Source organism: Ovis canadensis, chromosome 15, assembly GCF_042477335.2.
Source record: "Ovis canadensis isolate MfBH-ARS-UI-01 breed Bighorn chromosome 15, ARS-UI_OviCan_v2, whole genome shotgun sequence".
In the NCBI taxonomy this organism is placed as follows: Eukaryota; Metazoa; Chordata; class Mammalia; order Artiodactyla; family Bovidae; genus Ovis; species Ovis canadensis.
In genome coordinates this window covers 34757841-34781297 of record NC_091259.1, presented here as the reverse complement: position 1 = coordinate 34781297, position 23457 = coordinate 34757841, and the positions used below count along the sequence as shown (strand labels likewise).

Sequence of the window (23457 nt, the reverse complement as noted above, 5' to 3'; positions counted from 1 at the left end):
TACACAGCTCCTCAAATCTGGTGTCCAAATAAAGACAATAATGATGTTCTACTTCTGTCTAACGTGAAAGAGCTATCCTGAGAACAAACAAAAGCATACCAATATTTTCCACAGAAGAGATTTCAAAGTCCTTGCATGCTGTTCACCACTTTGTCTTGTATCTTAAATACTGAGGTATGAAGTTAACTACTATTAATATATCTGTTGTTAGATGAGATAAGGGAATAAGAGAAGAAAAATATGCCATATTTATGTAGTTCCACTCATATTTATTTATATTTATCATAACAATAATATAAATATATATAATTTATATATTATATATACATTACATATAAATTACATAGTATATATTGTTGTTGTTCAGTCACCCAGTTGTGTCTGACTCTTTGTGACCCTGCATCATGCCAGGCCTCTCTGCCCCACTCCATCTCCTGGAGTTTTCCCAAGTTCATTATAAAAATATAACTTTATGGAAAATAGAAGAGGAAAAAGTAGAAGACATTGACAGATTTTCTTTTCTTGGGCTCGAAAGTCACCACAGATGGTGACTGCAGCCATGAAATTAAAAGACACTTACTCCTTTGGAAGGAAAGCTATGACAAATGTAGATAGTGTATTAAAAAGCAGAGACATCACTTTGCTGACCTGTATAGTCAAAGCTATGGTTTTCCACTAGTCATGTATGGATATGAGGGCTGGACTGTAAAGAAAGCTAAGTGCTGAGGAATGAATGCTTTTGAATTGTGCTGGAGAAGACTCTTGAGAGTCTGTTGGACAGCAAGGAGACCAAACCAGTCAATCCTAAAGGAAATAAACCCTAAATATTCATTGGAAGGACTGCTGTTGAAGCTGAACCTCCAATACGTGGCCACCTGATGTGAAGAACCGACTCATTGGAAAAGACCATGATGCTGGGAATGATTGAAGGCAAAAGGAGAAGAGAGGGCAGAGGATGAAATGGTTCAGTGTAGTATGAATTGAATCAATGTAGTATGCATTGATGCAATGTAGTATATACTGATTCTACGTAGATAGCATCACTGACCCAATGGGCATGAATTTGAGCAAACTTCAAGAGATAGCGAAGAACTGGGATTACAGAGTTGGACATGATTTAGTGACTGAACAACAACAATTTATTATAAATATAATATACTTAAATTTAAAATTAAATATCTATATTAAAATATTTTATGCAAATAGTATATGTATTTCATAACAAAAGGAAGAAACACTTATGACTATTAATAATGTTTGTTTCTAAAACTGGTCATATGCTCATAGGTGGTATGTTAACTTTCTTCTCCTACTCATTGCCTATACTCCTTTTGTCCTTAACAAGCACTTTAGCTGGTCTGACTTCTTTGCCTCGTGAGGTGACCCAAATCTTCATCCCTGAAGTGTCTCGGCCATTAGCAGTCCTGCTTGAACTAAGTTGTGGCAGTTTTCCATTGAATTTAATCACAGCACATGGGAGTACTAAGAGAGCCCTAAAGGATTTCCTGTATCCCAGACATACTTTCTCCATTATTGTAGTGGCAGCCTAGTTCTTCCTAATAATTAGGATCAATCATCCCACTAGTACGGTGACCCACTTCTGTGCTTGTTGATTCAGAGACGTGAGGAGCCCCAAGTGCCTGAGTGGTCCAGTTTAATGGAATCATTGTTGCATCTCCTAGTGGAGTCTTGTCATAAGGGGTAATAGCTAATAGAGCCAGTCCTATTTCTACTGTTTGCTTCCTAGATCCATGAAGCCTCACTATGGAGAACCAGCACCATATACTAGATGCTGATTTAGAGCACGTACAGCCTTCTGCAGACCTTTGCTCCAGCCCCACAAGGTCTTTCCACTTAGCTGGAAAGCATCAAGTCAGATGCTTCAGGACAATGCAGAACATGGTAAGACCCGTGAGTTCCATGAGTGCAGGCCCATTACTGCACTTCATTTGCTGTGAAGTGAGTTCCTTGATAAGAAACAATGCTATGTACAGTACCATGATGGTAAATAAGAATTTTATAAATCCATGAATGGTAGTTTTGTTAGAAGCATTGGGATCAGAGAAAGTAAATCCTTGTCCAGAGTAAGAGTCTGTTCCAGTAAGAACAAAAGGTGTGCTTTGCATAGTGAAAGTGGCCTAATGTCATTAATCTGCCACTAGGCAGCTGGCTGATTATCCTGGTGAATGGTGCCATATCAAAGACTTGTGTTGGTCTTTGCTGATGGCAGATGGGGCACTCAGCAGTGGCTGTAGTCTTGTCAGCCTCAGTGAATGAAGCCCATGTTGCTGAGGGCATGCATCACCTCCATCCCTGAATGATGACCACTTGGTTCATGAGCTATTTAGCAACGAGGAAAGAAGCGTGCCGGTATCTGCAGAGTGATCATCCCATCTACTAAATTATTAAAATGTTCTCTGCCGAGGTTGTCTTTTGATGAGCACTCATATAACTTCACATTATCTCCCATTCAGAGAGGTCTATTCACACACCTATTTCCCAAACCTCCTTGTCATTAATTTTCCAATTGTGTTACTTCAGGTTGCTGACCACCCAACCAAATCACTGACCACAGCCCAAGACTGGTATAGACTTGTACCTCTGACCATTTCTATTTCCAGGCAACGTGAACAATCAGGTGCAAAGTTCTGCCCACTAGGAGGACTTCTCACCACTGTCCTTCTGGAATGTTCCAGAAAAGGGCATTTCATACGATACCTGTCTATTCTGAGGCAGTGCCTGTATATCATGCAAAGTCATCTGTAGACTAGGTTGCGTTTTCTCTTTCTCAGCTTGGCCAGCTCCCCAAGCAGCCAAGGTGCAGGCCCAGGGAAAGAAATTTATATAGAAGGAATAGGGGCCATGGGCACTTGGGACACAACCTTGTGCAACTTACTTTTGACTTTCTGACCAACTCGAGTCTGATCTCATATACACCATTTCTATTTGGTAATAGAGTGCTAGTGGGCACACCCAACTTTATGGCTTGGTGAGTCAGGTAACACCCAGTTCATCATGGCGGCTCAGGTGGCATGCATAATAACCCACAGTTATTCTGGTGGCGCACAGTTAGGTGCTCAGTCTTTACTGAGGCTCAGTAAGAAGCTAAAAGGGATTTCTCAAAAGGACAGTAGTTATTCTTAAAAGATGTCATGGCTTTGCTTCATAATCTTAAGGCTCTTACAGATAGCCATCAAAGGTTTCACACAGCATCTCTGTCCCCTGCTGACATTTCAGTCTCCATTGGCTCTTCTGGATCATGTGGCTCAATCTGCAGAAGAGCTTGGATCTGTGGGAGAGTCTTCCTTTTTTCTGGGTCCACTCAAAACTAGTAGATTTTGGGGTCACTTGGTTAAAGGGTTAGAATAGCATTCCCAAATGAGGGATACTTTGGCTTCAAAATCCAGAGACCTGCTAGATGTTATGCCATTTTTTTTTTTTTTTGGTGGTAGAAGGGTTCAGATGCAACAATTTCTCCTTTGCTTCAGAAGGGATATGTAGACATACCCCACAGTACTGGACCCCTAGAAATTATACTGGTAGAAAAACTGAATTTTTGTCTGATTTGTTTCTCATGTTCTTTTTTGTAAGTTTTATTTTATTTATTGGCGATGCTTGGTCTTCGTTGTTACACGCAGGCTTTCTCTAGTTGCTGTGAGCAGGAGCCACTCTTCATTAGCGTAGCGCGTGCTTCTCATTGTGGCGGCGTCTCGTTATGGGGCACAGGCTCTAGGGGCACAGGCTTCATTAGTTGTGGCACACAGGCTCAGTAGTTGTAGCTCGCAGGCCCTAGAGCACAGTTCTGGTAGTTGTGGCACATGGGCTTAGGTGCTCCGCAGCATGTGGAATCTTCCCAGACCAGGGATTGAACCGGTGTCCCCTGCATTGGCAGGAGGATTCTTATCCACTGCACCACCAGGGAAGTCCCTATTTCCTATCTTCTGACATGCAAATATCTTACCAATATGTCTAGGAGAGTTGCTATTTCCTGTTCACCAGGTCTATTAATGTTGTCAATGCAATTGACCAGTTTACTGTCCCATGGAAGGGAACTGTGATCAAATTCACTGTGAACTAAATTATTACATATTCCAGGAGAATTGTTATACCCCTGTGGTGGGACAGTAAATGTATACAACTGGCCTACACCAGCTGAAAGAAAATTGCTTCTGGTGGTCCTTACTAACAGGTATAGAGAAAAAAGCCTTTGCCAGCTCAACAGCTACATGCCAGGTACCAGGGGATATATTAATTTGCTCAAGCAACAAAACCACATCTGGAAGAGCAGTTGCAGTTGGAGTCATCACCTGACTAAGTTTATGATAATCCACTGTCATTCTCTAAGATCCATCTGTTTTCTGCTTAGGTAAGTTAATGGGGATGGGGTGGGAATCACTACACCTGCGTCATTCAAGTCCTCAATGGTAACATTCATCTTGGCATTTCCTTCAAGGATGCTGTCTTACTTTTGGTTCACTATTTGTGTAGGTATAGGCAGTACTTGCGACTTCCCCCAGGCATTTCCTGCTAGAAGAACCCTCTCTCTATAGGATGAGGAACCAATATGGGGGTTTTGCCAGTTACTGACCTTGGATTCCAGTTGTGTATTCCAGAGATGGGGAAATAACCACAGGGTTCAAGGGTTCACTGAGCCTTCGAAGACCCACTAGTCCCACTATGAGAGGGACCTGAGCTAAACTTCCATGGATAAGCTCTTAGTCTACTGGTGGGCCACACATTTGGGGTCTCTAGGAATTAGTGTCAATTTAGAGCCAATATCTAGCAATCTGTAAAAGATACAATTATTTCTCTTACTCCAAAGCACAATTACTCAGGTCTATATATCCCTTTGGAGAAGACTGGGAGGAAGACTAACAGGATAGGTATTTGGCAATGAAGCAGAGTGGACCCAGGCTCCCTTTTATTCAAACTATTCTAAGTCTATAAACTGAGTCAAGTCTGGGATTGACTGAGGGGCTGTGACCACTTTTCTGTCTTTCGTATTAGACTTCTGTTCATAGACCTAGAACTCCTCTGCTTATACGAATTTAATGGACTATATATCTGTTTCTCTTCTAGGGGCATCATGATCAACTAGTTAGTGCCATGGGTCTCTGAGAGTCAGAAATATTCTGATTACTGCTTTGACTCTGCTGTCCATCACAGTAACTGTGCCCACCTGGTTTCTGGCAATTAATGCCACTGCTGCCTAATTTTCCATTATATCCATTCCATTTAGAGATCCTTGTTCAACAGTACCAGTTCTCATTGTAATTTCCAAACCACAGAGAAGGGTGACTAGTGAACTCTTTAATGACACTGGGATTTTCTCATAAATGGATTTCTCATAGTTGTGGGGAAAGGCATGTCCTTTAGACCCTTCTAGGGTGGGTGAATAGGTCCTACATAATTTTGGGTTGGTCAAAAAGTTCATTAGGGTTTTTCTGTAACACCTTACCAAAAAACCCAAATGAAGTTTTTGCCAGTTCAATAAATTCACTTTCCTATTCCCATCTCCGTAAGTCCTTAGATACTTTACTCCACTGTATACCAAGGCAGTTTTGGTATTTCAGCTTAATTTAATGTAGGCCATGTTTGCATCCATGTTTCGGTCAGCTAACCAAACAAGCTGACAGAGCCCTTCCTGGCCCTTCAAGCTAATACAGAGTCCAGAATCTCTGCTTAGCGGGCCCAAATAAATACATGTGGCCTGACCCAACTTTATGTTCCTTTTACCTTGCTCCCACACATAATACTCATTTCCACACATACCCCCCAGATTTCTGTGGTTCAGTTGCTATGTTGTGTCCAACTCTTTGCGACCTCATAGACTACAGCATGCCAGGCTTCCCTGTCCTTCACTATCTCCTGGAGTTTGCTCAAACTCATGTCCATTGAGTTGGTGATACCATCCAACCACTCATCCTCTGTTGCCCCCTTCTCCTTCTGCCCTCAATTTCTCCCAGCATCAGGGTCTTTTCCCATGGGCAGCTCTTCACATCAGGTGGCCAAATATTTGGAGCTTTAACTTCAGCATCAGTCCTTCAATGAATATTCAGGGTTGATTTCCTTTAGGATTGACTAGTTATAGGATTGAAAGAAAAATGTTTGGCAGGGGTCCTAAGGAGACTCATTAATGCCTTGCAAGGCAACTACATTAGAATAGACCACTGTGGGTTCTTCAGACAAAAACCCAGCAAACTTTCTTAATGTAAGGAGGAAATGTAAGAATTGCTTCTACAAGGAAGACTTTGCAGAATGTAGGGACACTTAATTTCACTGGGAACTTCTCATATGTCCCCAGTCCAATTTTCAGGATCTCATTTCTTCTCAATCCATGTCCTAATTTTACCATAGGATGCCCTGCAAGGTTGGAAATACAATTTGTACAGTAATTCAGCCACTCACAGGATACCACTCTGGGTTTGATTTTCAGAAAGCTCAGCATGGAGAATATAGGAGATAAGGGTTTCTTTCAGGAGGGAGATAGAATGTTCCTGGATTTTGTTCTGAGCTCAATAGGAACTTTGGCGAGGTTAAGGCAGGGTGGTGGCATGTAGTGACTTATAAGCAAAGCAGATTTCTTTAGCCCCTGTGTTAAAGATGACTTGTAGGAGAAAATGAATATGTTATTGCTGTAGTCCTCCCAGAAGATGGGAGTGGGTTGGGCCAGAGTTGCAGCAGTAGAGGTGAGAAGCAGAGAGTGTGGGGTATACTTTGAATGTACGGTCAACAGGAATTACTGATAGATTGGTTGTGAAGGTAGCAGAAGGAAACAGAGATGTCTTCCAGATGCTTGGCTTGAGCATCTAGGTAGACGCGGGCACATTAACTCACAGGGAAAATATGATAGTTACAGGTGTGGGGGTGGGAAGAATCAAGAACTAATGATGAGGAATCTTTTAGACATCATTGTGTGGATGTCAAGTAGGCAGTTGAATTCTGCCACTCACTTATCTACCCACTCTCAACAGGCTTCTGCTCTTGTACAGCCCTATTCAAATGTCACCAAATTATACTCAAAATGTCCTTTAGAGGAGTTCTTTTTTCTGATACAGGACACAAGCCGTTATCACACATTGCATTCAGTTGTGAGATCGCGTCTGTTTCTTTAATCTGGAACAGTAGTTCTTTAGCCTTTCTTTATCTTTCATGACCTTGACAGTTTTGAGGCGTGCAGGACAGCCGGTGTGTAGAATGTCCTTCTGTTTGGATATGTGTGATGGTTTCTTCCTGGTTAACTTCAGATTACACATTTCTGGCAGGTGTATTACATAAATTCTGTTGCATCCATTTCAGTGCATTGTATCAAGAGGCATAGGGTGCCTCTTTGTCCTGTTTTTGGTCTTATTTAATTTGATTACTTTGTCAAGTGCTGCCTTCCAAGTTTCTCTACTGGAAGTTTATCATTTCCTCATTTGTAATGAATAAGTAATCTATGGGGAGATACTTTAAGATTGTCAATATCCTAGTCCTCGCCAGATTTTTACTCTATGGTTTTAGCATCCCAGTGGTTCTTGCCTAAAATTTTAATTATTCCTTTGAAATTTGCAAAATAATGATTTTTGAATAAGCAATTCCTCCTGCATCCATTAGTTATCATTCTGCTGAAAAGAATAGCTGCCAGACTTTATTGAAATGATATCTGTCTCTCTTACCAGACTGAGAGCTCCCTGAAAGCAGGCAGTATTTTATTCAAGCTAATACCAGTACTGCATGCAAAGGAGGTGCCCAATAAATACATTATAGAATGAGCTGTACTAAAGTCACCCTTCAAGTGAGGAATTTACTAAAAATACATCCTTCAGGGGCTTCCTGGTGGTCCAGTGGTTAAGAATCCATCCACCTGCCAGTGCAAAAGACATGGTTTTGATCCCTGGCTGTGGAAGATCCCACATGCCTTGGGGCACCTAAGCCCATGCACCACAACTGTTGAAGCCTGTGTGCCCTGGAGCCCTGCAACTAGAGAAGCCAGCGCCATGAGAAGCCTGTGCACCTCAGCGAGAGAGCAACCCCCACTCAGCACAACTAGAGAAAGCCTGCACACAGCAATGAAGACCAAGTGCAGCCAAAACAAAAAATAAATAAAGTAATTAATTAAAAAATCTTCTCCAAAGGTTTCTGTGAGGTCAAAATGAGATTCTGTACACGAGGGAGCTTTGTAACATGTAATAGGTTTTGCAGATGTGAGCTGTGAGCTTTGCTAGGGACTCAAGCCACACCCATCTCAGTGTGCATGGTTATTAACCCAGGACTCTCTAGTCCAGCAAGAGGAGGGAAGTTGGTTGGAACGACTGTGAAAATCAACCTCTGAGAAACTGGAGGCAGTGGCAGATTCTCCCTAAAACCGGTATCCTCCTTTCTTGCCTTCGCCTTCTTTCTTCTTCGACTTCAGGAAAGGACTGGGTGGTGCCGATGCTTTGTTGATTCCCTCTTCTTGCTTCCCCCTCAGCCCCGCCACCCGCTCCTGCCACACCACTCTGCCTGTCTCTCCCACTCCCTCTTTTCTAGAAACGCAGAAACTTTCCTGCAGCTGTCAGGCTTCTTTCCCTGAAGAATATCTCTAATCGCCCCGCCTGATTGGGTCTCGTTAGCGGGCTGGTGGCATTGATTGTACTCAATCAGCACCCTCCTGCCCAGCTGGGAAAATGTCCCATTTATTCTTCCACTTTATCTACTCTTTCTTCTACAACTATTTTATATTTTTTCTGAGATTTTTTAAAAAAAGTAAGCCCAAAGACCAAAATTTTCCACTGCCCCTGGTTACAGAACTCTATGATTTTACTTTGTGCAAAGCTCTCCTGCTCTTTGTATCCCAGGGAATTTCTGGAAGTTCCCAGTGGGATCTCTGGGGACACTCACACTCTCCTCCCTGACCCTCACTTGTCAGCAGTAAAACAAAGGTAAGAATTTACATACCCATAAGAGGTCGGGGGAAATCCCCTGGAGTAGGAAATGGCAACCCACTGCAGTATTCTTGCCTGGAAAATTCCATGGACAGAGGCGCCTGGCAGGCTGCAGTCCATAGGGTCACAAAGAGTCGCACATGACTAAGCAGGTAGGCACACGTGCAAGACTGAAGAAACACATTTGCACAATAAACTCTTTTGTGCCTTACAACAGTCCTGTAGCACAAATGTTGTGTAGCACTCTTAGCATCCCCATTTTGTGGGTGAGAAAACTGAGGTATGGAAAAGTTAAGGGACTTGCTGAGATCACACATCTCAGAAGTAGCAGAGCCGAGATTCAAACCCAGGTAACTGACTGCAAAGTGCTGTACTAGTCCAACCCTCCAAGCCCCACCCTCAGTCCAGGTGGTGGCTGCCTCACCCACTGGCAGGAAGCGTTCTGATTCTGGCAAGGCCAGGGTGCCCTGGCCTGGCCAGCAGACGTCACTCTGCCTGCAGGTGGAGCAGGTGGACTTTTAGGGGATCCAAGTCCCCACCCAAGTCTCTTCCTTGCTGATCCAACACAGTGGGGAGGCATGCATCACCTGTGAGTTAAGGGACCTGAAGAAGGGGGTTAGTTTCACCCTGGTGGAAGAAAAGGAAAGAAGGGGAAATGGTTCAGATCATGAGGGGAAATTCCTCGAGGCAGGTCAGATCCAGGCGGGGCACAGAGATGCTCAGGAGTCCTTCTCTCCCTCTGGCATCTGGTACGGGAAGCAGCCTCACGTTATCGACTAGCCACCAGAACTGACATCGCAAGACTTGGGTTCAACTTCCAGGATTTTGGCCTGCTCACCGTGGCACCTTGGGCAAATACTTACAGTATCTGTGTGCAGTAAAGGTGGTATGGAGACTGAGAAGATGGAAGCCAAAGATCACCCTAATGTCCCTAAAAGATGATACAGAAATCTGAAGATGCAATAGACACAGGGTCCATATTAGATCAGAGTGCCAGAGTGCTGTGCTTGCATGCTAAGTCACTTCAGTCATGTCCAACTCTTTATGACCCCATGACTGTAGCCCGCCAGGCTCCTCTGTCTGTGCGATTCTCCAGGCAAGGATACTGGAGTGGGTTGCCATGTCCTCCTCCGGGGGATCTTCTGACCCAGGGATCAAACCCGCATCTCTAATGTCTCCTGCATTGGCAGGCAGGTTCTTTACCACTAGCTCTCAGAGCTCTATGGTCCTGCAAAATTTCTCTCAAGATTGAAAAGAAAAATGTGAACCCTTTGGTGTGATTCGACTTCTCATGCTCTGATCTAGACATTTCTACCCAGATGGCAAACTGCTTGTGTGCATGCATCAGCCCTTTCCCCCTTGTTCACACTGGTGGTATTTGTATCATATGGCTCATTCTATCTTCAGTTTTCTGATGTCTGGTTATGGCTTCTTTATTGGTCACTATATTTCAAAATAATGTCAAAACAAGTCTTTTTTTTTTTCTCTCCTCCCAGTAAACCTTTTATGTTCCACACAAATATAACATCACAGAAAGGAGAACTTTTTCCTGCCTCCCACCCACTATGAGCATTTTAGTCATATCACTGGAAACTTGCCCCAGCTTTCTCATTAGCAAGATGGAATGATAATATATCTCATGAGATTGTTGTGAGTGGAGTGGCTGAATATAGCAATGTTCTTTAAGAATGAAAAGCACTATACAGATGTTAGAGATTGTTTGTGCTAATTCTGTGCACTTCCTCACATTTTAGTGTTTCACATTTGTTTATCTTATCAGTCTTACTTATCTGTAAGTAACTGAAGGGTAGGGGAGCCTACCTTATTAATATCAGGGTAGGCATATTAATCTCAGTGTATAGCATATTGCCTGGAACAGAGCAGGTGTTTAATATATATTGAGTGGATGGATGGATGGATGGCTGAATGGATGGATGGATGCATGGATGGATGGATACTTGGGATTAGAAGATAAGATCATTGAGCTGAAAAGGGGATATAGGATTTGTTCAACAAAAATAACAGTTACAGTTTACCTTTAACCCTCAACTACCATCTGTGAGGTAGGTATTATTATTCCCACTTTACAAATGAGGAAGCTGAAGCTCAGAAAAGCTCAGGCTAGTAAATTGTAGAGCTGGGATTCAAGCCAGATTCATTTCTAAACTTAAGACCTCTTTCGTGAAGGCAGAGGACAAAGGACTGCAGAAGAGCAGAATTTTCTGTCCACACCCTGTCGTTCTATCAGCATCAACATTTGAGTCTCTGGATATACTCTGGTCTTTTCAAATTCTGTGAACCAATGCATTGGCTGTTTTGTTTCTGTTCATTTAAGTTGAGACTCTTCTGTCATTTGCAACCAAAGAGCCTTGATTAATACTCTCCTCCCTATCCATTTTCCCATGGCGTGTTCTTTTATTTTATTCTAGCATCAAGCGTCTCTGCCTGATAGTGCAATTATTTATGCATATCTTTCTCTCTACTAGACCTGGAGACCTTGGAAGGTGTGGGCCATATCTTATTTATTCACTGAAAGCCATCTTTGTTGCGAGCTCTTTACTGGGTACCAGCAATGTTTATTGATGATATTCAGTAGGCATGTCTGTGTTTTAACCATTATACTGTACAGCTTTTTTATTCTTGGGGATTCGTCTTGATTTTCTGGGACTTACTAAGCACCTACTATGTGCTGAGACCCGTACTGTGAGCTTTTGGACAGACACCACACTGTCTCTCTTTTAGCTCTCATCGGTCTCCCAGAACAGGTAGCATTCGCCAATCTGCCACCATCACGCCTTCTTCCTTCCTGTGGGAGGAACAGCAAATCCCCTGTCCCCTCCAGGCCACTCAGCAACCACATAGTCAGAAGAGGATGAAAAGGATGAATCTTTGTTTTAAAACCTTGTTAAATTTTCTGTTTAAAAATGTTTTGTTCACATAGTGATAGGAGGTCTTTTAGAAATCAGTTCTGAGGAGCAGTCTTCCTAAGGCAGTCTGTATTCAAAGCATTTTGGAGAGAGAGCTGGTTGCTAGGGGCAACACTAACTTCTGAGGGGGAATCTCTGCGTGTGGATATAAAGCCAATGCCCTGGGGACCCTGGAGGAGTGGGGTCCTCTCGCAGAGGAGCCCATGCACGGAACAAGGCTGAGAAGCCTCCGGACCTGGCAACCCTCTTTTGGTGACTAGCAGGCTGTAGGAGGCACCTGCATGGGGCAGGGGACCATAACCCAGGAGCGTGTGGTCCCTTTCTTTCCTCCAACAAGGCCACTAGGAAGGGCCTCACGTGGCCACATGCACCTTCTCCTGAGGCCCTATTCCCTGCAGCAAGGCAGCCGCGGTGTCGCCTCTCTAGTTATCCTTATTAGGGTATTTGCTTACACATTTATTTTATTTGTTGAATTACCATACAGTAGCGTGACCTTTTTTCTCTTGATGTACAGTTCATGAATTTTAATAAATGCAGAGATTTGCATTACCACCGCTACCATGAGGATACAGAATAGTTTCATCACACCCCCTCCCCAGTTCCCCTGAGCTAACCTTTAGTTTAAGCCATACTTGCCTCCCGCCTCTGTCTTCTGGCGCCCACAGATCCAGTCTCCATTGCTACAGTTTTGGCTTTTCAATAGTATCATATATTGGAACCATATGGTGTGGAACCTTTGAGACTGGCCTCTTTGAGCCATCCAGGCAGTTGCCTGCACCCACTGTTGGTTCCTTTTTATGGCTGAGTAGTACTCCCCAGCACACAGGGACAGTCCATCCTCATTATGGGTGCATTCCGTGTTTTCAGATTCACCTGCTCGCTAAAATGCATGACTCCTGCATGGATCCTCGTGGTGCTTTCTAGGGTACTCACAGACATGTGCAGAATGATGAGAAATTGGAACTGCTTGATGCGCACATTCTCAGTGGAGGTCGCACAAGGCGACACTTTGCCTTCTTGTTTCAGTTCTCAGCCTGTAAACAAGTGTTTCTCGTGGGCTCTTTTGTGCCACCTTTTTCTGCATATTCTTTTTGTGCTTTTTCTGGCGGTTTTGCAAAGTGGTCCCCACGTGTGGTGCTACCGTGCTGTCTGGTGTCCTGAGCGCAGAAGGCTGTGAAGTGCCTTATGGAGAAAACACGTGTTAGATAAGCTCTGATCAGGCATGAGTAGCACCATTGGCCGTGAGTTCAATGTTAATGAATCAACAATGATATTAAATAAGGTGTCTTTAAACAGAAAAATGCATTTTGAAAAAAGGTGGTATGTTGATCAGTTGATGAAAATGTGACCAGAGGCTCACAAAACCTACCCCAGTATTTCCCTTTGGCACAAAGGTTTAGCATTTGCTAATTCAGTGTTTGAGCTGATTTCATGGAACATGAATACTGTGGGTCATGAGAATCGGCTGTAGTGGTGGCATTTATTAAAGTGAACTCTGGGCTACTTACATTCTATCTCAAGACCCAGTCCCTGACCTCATGGGGCTTATAGTTGGGTTGGGTTGAGAGCTCTTTTTCAGCTGTGTTACTGAGGTATTTTATTTTCTTAGGCTTTTAAAGGAGAGAAGCTGAGACTCTAAGGAACCTGAGTATTAAAGAAACTGTTTTGTGCAGACCAAGGAGAAGAATGAGCTGTTTTCTCAGGAGGACAGGGAAGTGAGGGATGAGAGAGGCAGCAAGACCCCAAAATACTGTGCTGTCCCTCAGGGCCCCTCTCCTGGATGCCACATTCCCAGGAATGCTTCCAAACAGGGAGCGCTTGGTGCGTGTGTGCCTTTTGTGAACCCTCCACAGAGAGCCTGAGCTTTGTGCTCTGGGTGCTCAGAGCAGAATGAAGGGGATCAGTGCAGATGCAGGCCAAAGACAGTGAGAATGGGGATTAACCAGATGTGGGTGACGCATGAAAATCAGAGGCTCTGGATTCCCACAGGCTGAGGATTTGGGGTCAGGTCTTTGGCTGACATCTGAGCCACACATAAAACAGTGGCCAGTGGCTTGAGGATCTAGGTCATCGACCACTAGGTTTGCGGGATGAATGTTGGGATTATCTGAATCAGATGTGGGTGGGAGAGGTCTGGGAGAGTTCTCTTCATCCCAAGCTCCAGGCTGAGTAAAAAGCCTTTTCCTTTCTAGTTCCATAATAATGATAGCGTTAATAAATTAATTCTAGCATATACCATCTTCTTGGGACCCAGAAGTTCTTTTTTGTAAAAATTTTAAACATCATCTTGCCTTTTTTCATTTTTATTTTTTATTAAATTTTTAATTTTATATTGGGGTATAGTAGGAAACCTGGGTTCGATCCCTGGGTTTTGAAGATCCCCTGGAAAGGGGCATGGCAACCCACTCCAGTATTTTTGCCTGGAGAATTCCATGGACAGAGGAGCCTGGTGGGCTACAGTCCATGAGCTTGCAAAGGGTCGGACACGACTGAGTGGATACGACAATGCTGTGATAGTTTCAGGCAAACGGTGAAGGGACACAGCCATACACATACAAGCACCCATTCTCCCCCAGACGCCCTCCCATCCAGGCTGCCACATAGCCCCAAGCAGAGCTCTCTGTGCTATAGGGATGCAGAGTTTTTATAAGCACTTGGAGCATCTCTCTGTGGAGGTGGGTGACAGCAGTAAGCCATTGCTCCTTTCCGGGCCTCAGTTTCCTTTTTCCTTAGGGGGAAGCAATCTTATATCATATCTTACATCATCTTTGGTGTTCCTGTTCACCAGTGTCACTATAAAAAATATACTCTCAGTATCTCTATCAGGTTTTTATTAATATTAAGACTGCTTTGTGCCTGGGGCTGTTCTGGGCGTGGTGGGTTGCACTCCCCAGGTGTGTGTGTATGTGTGTACACATACAGGTTCTGTTCACATCCAACATACTCATTCTAGGAACACCTGGGTTTACACTAATGAAAAATTAAGGGGTGATTATTGTCTATTAAAGGATTCATATTAGGATTCCCTTGCAAATTTATAATGTGATTCAATTTGCCCCATATTCAGCCACCACCTCTTGTGTGAGGGAGGCCGTCTCTGCATAAACAAGAGCATGTGTAGGCAGTATTTTGAGCATTATGGGAGGAAAGAATTAGAGATACTGAAGAGGTTTTTATTGCTGATAACAATGAGTAATACTAGTGCCTGGAAACAAAGATGACTATGGATCGTAATTTTTTTTTTTTTAATATATAGCTTCAAGAGCACCTCAGTGCCAGGAGACTGGGGAAGAAGTCCCACTCCCTGCTCTTGGGTCTGACTTGGAACCAAGGGGGACTCTAGTGGGAGCTTGGGGTAGGTGGGGCCTGGGAGCCAGGAGCTCTGGCTTTGGTATCAGGAGAAATGAAGAAGATGTAGTTATTTGGCTTATCTTTCTCGATATCATTTGGGGCTTGGGATGCCTGAGCTGAGGCTAATGGGAGAGATTCTTAAGGAAGAGGGGTTTTCTAGGATAGCTCAGGATTCTGGCAATGCTTAGCACTTTACAGATAGCCTTTTCCTACCCCTCAACCCTCTCTGGAAGCCCTTTTCCCAGTATCTTGGTCTAGGAACTAATTTTGAGTGTTTTTGCCCATTTCTTTGTCTCTTGCAGGAATTTGCGGAACCATCTGATAAATGAGAATCTCACCCAGAAGGTGAGCTGCACCCTCTCCCTCAAGCATTTTCCCAGTCACCCACAGGGGAAGACAGTGCATTCCAAGGTATGGAGCCAGTTTTATTAGGTAAGCAATGGAAGAGCATCCCACATTGTAGTCAGAGGAGTGATGTGGCTAGAGCTGGGCTATGTAAAGATGATGCTGGTGGAGAGAGGGGGTGGACTATGTCCAAATGGACGAGGCAGGACTGTTGGAGGACTGCTGTGTAGTTGGGGATGAGAAGACGGTAGATGGCGTGGATGCGAGGCCCAGTGAAGACACGCCTGGCAGGCACCTGGAGTGAGGGCCAGGGATGGACCTTCAAAGGCTTCAAGACTATCTCTGTCCCTTTATGTCTTCAAGAAAAACATTCCATTCCCTTCACTTGGCTCCAAAGGTAGCTGACATCTTGCTTCATTCTTGGGCATCCTTTGACCCCTGGTCTTTCAAGCTGTGCCCAAACCAAGCAAGGGTCAGACTGGCCACCATTTGATAATGACCCCATTGATATACTGAGGCCTAGAGTGGGAACTGCCTGAGTCTGCCCTGGCATTTCTTGGGGCCCCTGCCTCTCTGCCACGTCACCACTTCTGCCTGGCAACAAGGGTCCTGAGGAGGACTGGACAGCTGGCTTAGAGCAGGGGACACCTATCACAGGCCCCCTCTCCCTCACTGGGCAGCATCAAAGGAACCTTTGGTGTCATCGACCAAGTCAGCAGGGGCTTGGAGGGAGCCTGGAGCTTTATTAACTAATCTCTGGTACTTGAGTAATTTATTATGTTTAAGCTGGTGCCATCAAGTCTCTCAGCAGTGCCCGCGTGCGCTGGGAGATAAATTAAAGGCTGTCCAGAGATACTTGGTACATCTGTGTGATTGCTGGGCTGGTGAGATGGAGGTTTAAGGCTCTCTCTTCTTGCAAATTGGAAATTAGGAATTAATAAGACAGCAGGCCAAAGCGCTGTGGTGGTGGTGGTGACTTGGCTGCCTGGCCAGGACTGGGGGAGGGAAGGCTGCTGCTGGGAGGGCGGGGAGGAGCGGGCGGAAGCCAACCAGGCTCTCCCCACATGGTGGGTAATCGAAGGGGCCTGGAGCGGCTGGGCAGGGGGGCTCTTCCTTGGCTTGCAGGGTAGGTAGCAGGGATTCTTCTGTCTCCTGAAAGAGGTTAAATGGATAATGAAGGGAACCCTAGTCTGGCTCAGAGGACTTCCTTGTGGCCCCCCAGCCCAGCCAGCGCCTGCTGTGTGATGGCGGGCAGGCCTTGTCCTCCTCTGGGCTTCCGTCTCATCAGCAAGATGAAGAGGTTGGACACAGGGTTCATGTCTCCATTAGGCATCTGGAAAGGTTTTAATTCCTTCTGAAGTCAGAAGGAAAAAACCCCCCAAATTTAGGCTGTAGAAATGTTACAGGGTGTGTGTGCATGTGTGCTAAGTCACTTCAGTGGTGTCTGACTCTAACTCTTTTCGACCCCATGGGCTGGAGCTCGCCATACTCATCTGTCTATAGGATTCTCCAGGCAGGAATACTGGAGTGGGTGGCCATGCCCTCCTCCAGGAGATCTTCCTGACCCAGGGACCATACTCAGGTCTCTTGTGGCTCCCGCCTCACAGGCAGATTCTTTACTGCTGAACCACCTGTGTAGTATAAATATATTTATCTTTATACCAAAGTCATAAAATGCAATTTTATTATGGACATTTTTGCATATGAGGGCAGGGGCTCACAAAACCTGTCCTGCAGCCTCTGTTGGGTCTGCTGACCGCCAAGGTCCTTCCTGTCCTAATTGTAGCTCATCTCCAAACTGTCAGCTCCTGGCTTGCGGTGTGAACTACTTCAAGCCCACCAGCTCCTAAAGAGCAGGCCTGTGTCTTACTGGGTCCCCACACAGAGGCCTACCATCTACCTGAGAGCTGGGTGTTGGTGGTGGACTCAGGAGAGAAACCTGGATTTTTGAGCTTCCCAGTGCCCCAGGCTGCTGCTTCCTCAGGGCAGAGACACATGAAATCTCTTCTGAGTCCATTCAGGCCTGGCCCTTGGGTCCTCTGTCTTAGCTCTTGAACTCCACGCCCCCAACCCCACCCCTGCTTTCTGCTCTCTGCCCCCATGAGCTCCTTTGGAAGAGTTCTGGGAAGGGCTCCATGCAGCCCCCACATGACAGCACTGCCTCAGGGATCAGCCCTGGAGGGACCCCAGTCCGGGGGCCCCACGCCCACTGAACCCCCTCCAGAGCCCCGGTCTGTAGTTGAGTAGCCTCACCACCAGGTGGCAGGCTTGCTCTACACACGTGCCTTGGCTGGAGCATTTGCCTGGCAATGGTGAGGGGTGTCCGAGGATGCCAGATCCGCCTGCGGCCCGCAGTGTCGAGGCCTTTGTGGGTGGCTTCAGAAGCAGGGCTGAGGCCTCTCTCCTTGGCCTTGAACTCCTGCTGAGATTCTGGCTCCGAGAGAACCTTGGTCTTCTGGAAGTGCCTCCAGGCGGCTGTCAGGCATCTGACTGGAGAGCGCCCCCTAGAGTAAGGAGGGCTGAGTTGCCACCCTTTGAGTGTGTGTGTGTGTGTGTGTGTGTGTGTGTGTGTGTGTGTGTGTGTGTGTGTGTGTGTGTGTGTGTGTGTGTGTGTGTGTGTGTGTGTGTGTGTGTGTGTGTGTGTGTGTGTGCGCCCCCTAGAGTAAGGAGGGCTGAGTTGCCACCCTTTGAGTGTGTGTGTGTGTGTGTGTGTGTGTGTGTGTGTGTGTGTGTGTGTGTGTGAGAAATGGACCTCTTATCTTCCCAGGCCTCCCAAAAACGTGGTCCAGGGGAGAAAGGTAACCCACCTCTTAGGCCATTTCTGCTCTGGGCAGCGCAGCCTGAGTGGTCCTCCACCACTGCCGGCCCCTCTGAGCAGCCGGTGTGGGGGTTTGGGGGATGTGGGGTGCAGGGCTCCGTCCCTCCAGAGCACTGGGCTCTCCCTGAGGGACCCTGGGAGCCAGGGGTCAGGCCACACGGAACCTGGGCCCTCTCTTTACCAGGAGGGGGAACAGGAAAGGATCCAAGCCTGGGTCAGCTGCAGACCGAGAAGAGACGAGAAGACAGGTGGAGAAGGAGCCGGCCCTGCAGCAGGAGTGAGGCCGCAGAAGTCCCAGCCCCGGCTTCCTGAAGAGAGGGCATGGGTCCCCCCTGCCCATTGGAAGATGAGGGAGGGCCCAGCCTCACCTGGAACGGCTTTTTCCGGGGAATGGTGGGTTCTCCCCAGGACCTGGCGTGCTCGTGGGATTCCTGAATGGCTTCCAGAATGCCCTGCCGCCGGCCAGGCCCAAGCCCCACTGCTCCGATGACTCACACCCTTCATTCCCTGCCGCGTTCTGTCTGTCCTTCAGCCCAAAAGCCCAGAAATAAGCCCTGTCTCCCTCACCTGGCTGGGGCTCCCCCTCCCCCTTGTTTGGGCTGGTTCAAGACCCACCCCTAGCCCTTCTCTCCTGGTCTCTGCTTCTGTTTCAGAAACAATGGGGACTTGTATGGGCCAAGTTCCTCCCTCCCCACAGCAATGGATTTTGAAAGCTGATTTGATGAAGCCCAGGGTGCTGTGGCTCCTTGGGGCAGGAGAAATCAGCCAGGCCTGGGAGGGGAGTCAGGGCAGGCAGGGATGCTCCAGTGTCCCGAGGTCTCCTGCCCTTAACAGTTCACAGGGTCACGTCTGAGCCAGAGTCCGACAGACACAGAGACAGGGAAAGAGAGGCAGAGAGGGCGGGCCTGGGAGGGGGGTTAACTGGACAAGCAGAGAAAGAGATATTGGGGGATGCAGGGTTGGGTGGCAGATGGAGAAGCAGGGGAAGAGAAGACAGAGATGAAGACAGAGGCGGAGAGAGGAGAGAGGGAGAAAAGCAGGAAATGGAGAAAAGATGGAAATGAGAAAAGTCACAAACTGGGAAGGAGGAAAACAAAAAGAACACACCCAAAAGACTGAAACGGATAAAAACATGGACATGCACAAACACACACACACACACACACACACACACACACACACACAGCTTCTGGTCACTGCCCCGGCCCATTGCTGCTCCTGCCTTTGTGTCTCCATCCCCTTGACCTGCCTTGGGCTCCTGAGAAGGGTGTGGCCTCCAGGTGACCCCTCTCTGATGACCTGGCCCCGCCCACCCCGAAGACGCTACCATTGAGCCTAGGATGCGCAGAGGGTCCGACATCTTTACGCCTCACACTTGTCGCCCAAAATTGGATCCAACCGCCTCTCTCCCTTCTTCTCTTCCTCCTAGTTTCCTTAGTAACTGACGGTTCCCCAGCGAATTCCAGACCCCGGGTGACAGACCGCTGTCACTGTCACAGAAGCTCTTTCTTTCTCAGAACTGTCCCCCCACCCTTTTCCCCACTTCACTGGGTTCACAGTCTTGGGCGGGGGTGTGAGGATGCCTGGGTAGGCTCGGGGTAATTAAAACATGTACCATTTATTCCGTAACAGGGAGCAGAACTTTAATTACTCACTCTGAGGGTGAGGGCGTGAGTCAGAGAGGTAGCTGCTGGGGAGGCGGGTGGTCGCGGAGGGGGCCTGGGCGCCTGTGTCTGCTTTTCTTCTTGCCTTTCCATTTGCCCAACTTGGATTGGAGAGGTGGGAGGTGGGTCTGGGTAGGCAAGGGGGTGCTAAGTGAGTGTGTAGGGGAGAAGCAGAGGGTGAAACCTGCTTGTGTTCATTAAGGCAACACAAAACTGGGAGCCGTAATAATAATTAAATTAATTATAAAAGCAATTTGCTTTTGAAAATTTGATTTGACAGCTTACTAGTGGCTGCACTGATCTAGCAGCTCCGGCTTAAAAATAGTCAGAACAAAAAAACCAACTAGAAGAACCATCAGCTAATTTTAATTAGATGCCAGGATTGGTAAACAAAATTCCACACCACCCTTTCATTGTGGCTGACTTCGATTTAAGGAGATGTCGGGATTGATTTTGGAAAAGGCCGGGGAAGGGAAGGTGCCTTTAGGAGAGGGGATGGAGGCTCTGGGAGGTCTGAGTGAAGGCAGCTCCCTGGGGGATCTGGTCCCTTCGTCCCTACCCATCTTGGGAATATCTGTTCAAGGGGGTGCTGGCCACTCCTCCTTGATTCAGAGAGTAACTTGCTGCATGGCCTTTGCTGAAAGCAGAAGGGACTCTGCTCTGTGTGTGTATTTTTGAGGGGGGACACCAGAATTCACTGAACCGGAAGAGACAGCTAGAACGTTGGCCACACTCCGGCTTCTGCCTGGGTACGTCTAAGGAAGCTGCTGCATTGTCTGAAACTGTGATTCTGGCCAGAGGAGGCTGCAGTCTCCAGGGACCTGAGTCTCCAGGCACCGCTGGGACCCCCTGCCTCCCAGGGCCCGCTCGGCCATCTTTAGTTACCCTCTCTCTCCCCCGATGTGCACACAGCCCCCTGTTTCAAGAGTGAAACTCCTCCCTGTCTCGGTGAAAGCCTCTGCCTCCTGCTGCTGTCACTGCCGGGCCCACGGCTCTTCTCCCCATGCCCTCCACACCTCCACCTCGTCAGGCAGGGCCTTGATCCACACCCAGGTCTCTGCCAGCATCCATGCTGTTGACTGGAACAGAGGACCTGTCTTGACCTACCTTACTCCCTCTTCTAGCTTACCTGCCTTTCTCTCTCTCCCCTAAACCCAGTGTTGCCCCCCACCCCCACCAGCTCATCTGATGCTCTGCAGGCTCACCTCCTCTCACGGCCAGGCATTTCCTGGCTTTCCTTGTTCCCTGCAGTGCGGCCACTGTGGACACCACACACCCTGGCTGCCCCCAGGTGCGGTCATCTCTGTAGGGTAAGGATGACCGTGTCTCAGGATGTGGTCACCTGGCTTCGCTCATCAAATTTCCACTGAGGCTGGCTGACTCAGGCTCCGGGTGGGGCAGGTGGGGCCCCCACACTCAGCTTAGAGTTCAGGGCACAGTGATTATATGACCTGCCCCTTGCCTTCCTGCTGCTCTGGGTCCTGTTTTTCTAATCACTCAATAGGCATTTCCACTTGAAAATCCCTCTGTCATTTCAAAACCAGTGTTTGAAACAAGATCCTGCACCCTCTCCTGCCCCCCCTCCCCCACCACACGCACAGAGTTTTCTCCTAACAGCTTGATTTCTATGTGGCTCACCACACCTCTCCCATCACCCTGTTTTCCCCTAAACCTTGGTGCCATCCTCTGTTGCTCCCTCTTCTGGTCTTCCAGGTTATAATGAATCAGCAAGTGCTCTGGCTTTTTCCTTCCAGTTCTCCTTCCCCTCTGTTCCCTGGGGTATGCCCAGGGACCAGCCTACTCTCCTCCACCTTGAGCAGAGTCAGTGACTCATAGGTCCTCTCCTTGGCACTGGGTGCTATCGCAAACCGCTTGCAGTGGAGCCCCTTGGGCTGTCCCCTCTGCCCTCCTGCAGTGATCTCACCTGTGAACATCCAGGCACCTTCCCTTCACTCCTGCACCCAGCCCGATACCGGATAACTTTGAGAAGATGCACAGGAAAGAGGCAGGCTGGATACCCCTACCCCAGAAGTCATGAGCCCCAAAGCTGAGAAAAGCAGTTGGGGAGGAATTAAAGTCACAGGAATTAGGCAATGTGGGGTCCCTGGGAAAGGGGCTGGGGATGGGTCATGTGCAGGGACCTCAAGGAGGGGAGGGTAAACTAGGGGCAAAAAGCAGTAAGGGCTTGAATGAGAGGTGGGATAGAGTCATTTTCTCTGGAGCAAAATTTGGGACTTGTCGTCTGACAAGAGTCTGATGTTGAGAAAGTGCTGGAAAGTTAGTGCTGTGATGATGACATCAGAGGTAGGGGGAGGGAGGCCCCACTAACCCCAGAGCCGATTTGGAGAGACGGGCCCTGAGAACAGAGGTGGCCCCCGCTGGGCATTGTGTGTGGTGGGGGGAAAGGTGAGGGAGAAAAGTCAGATGTTCCGACCTCACTGATTACAGACTGTGTGACTTCAGACAATTACCTAATCTCTCTGAGCCTCAGTTGACTCATTTGTGAAATGAAGATTATAGTAGGATCTCTAAAATCCTTGTGAGGATCAAAAGGAAGAACAGGTGTGCAGCCCCTAGGTGAGTTCCTAGAACATAGTCCCTGTTTGCGGAAAACTGCATTATGACTGTTATTCAACCCCCATCTCTTCGCTACTCCTAATGGCTTCACTTGCCTCTCTACTGCTTCCTAAACCACGGAGCTGGGCCTGGCAGAGCTGGAGGGACGCTAGAGATAATCTGGCCTGATGTCCTCACTGCACAGGTGGGGCCGCAACTCCCAGAACATGTAGGAGACTTGCCCAAGGCGTCTTGGAAGTTGCTTCAGAGCTGAGGCTGCACCCGGGCCTCTGGACTCCCACTCCAGAGCGTTCTCTGCCCAGGAGGCAGAGAAGAGCTTTTAGTTTTCAGTTTAGGCTAATGTGTGAGGAACCAATGAGACAGGGGCTAAAGCGGGAACCCTGAGTTTCAGTCCGCCTCCAGGGCACCCAGATTGTGGGCAGCAGCTGTGATCTCCCAGGGGTCCCCACATCCTGGCATTTTCCTGGGGCAGCTCTGCCTGGAGTAGGGGTAGGCGAGATTAATCACAAGAGCACCCAGAGATGCTTACAATCTCTGGGTGAAAATCCTTCATGGCCTCTGTGATGCACATGAGAGGAGCAAGAGAAGCGCAAAGTTGCCTCGCCCTTGAAAAACTTCCATATACTACGATGCAAGAAAACCGCGGCCCTGCCTAGGCCCTGCCCTGGGAGACGGGCAAGGAGCCTGGTGAGTCCCTGGGTGCAGCTGGAGGGCGAATCCTAGCTCTGCCTTGCTGTGTGGCCTGGGACAAAGCACTTCCCCTCTCTGGATCCCACTTCCCTCACATGTAAAATAAGAGGACCAGAAAATCTCTAGTAGGCTATGATTCTAAGCCTTTGGAATAGTTTTTCTAGTGGGTGTCTTTTGAT

At 47.4% G+C, this 23457-nt stretch overlaps 1 non-coding gene across 1 annotated transcript; it reads left to right on the top strand.

Moving 5' to 3' along the window:
* The first annotated feature begins 18432 nt into the window (after positions 1 to 18432).
* On the top strand, positions 18433 to 18519 carry LOC138421440 (Z6 small nucleolar RNA). The gene has a single exon (XR_011249516.1). It is a non-coding gene; the product is annotated as a Z6 small nucleolar RNA (small nucleolar RNA).
* Positions 18520 to 23457: the final 4938 nt, after the last annotated feature.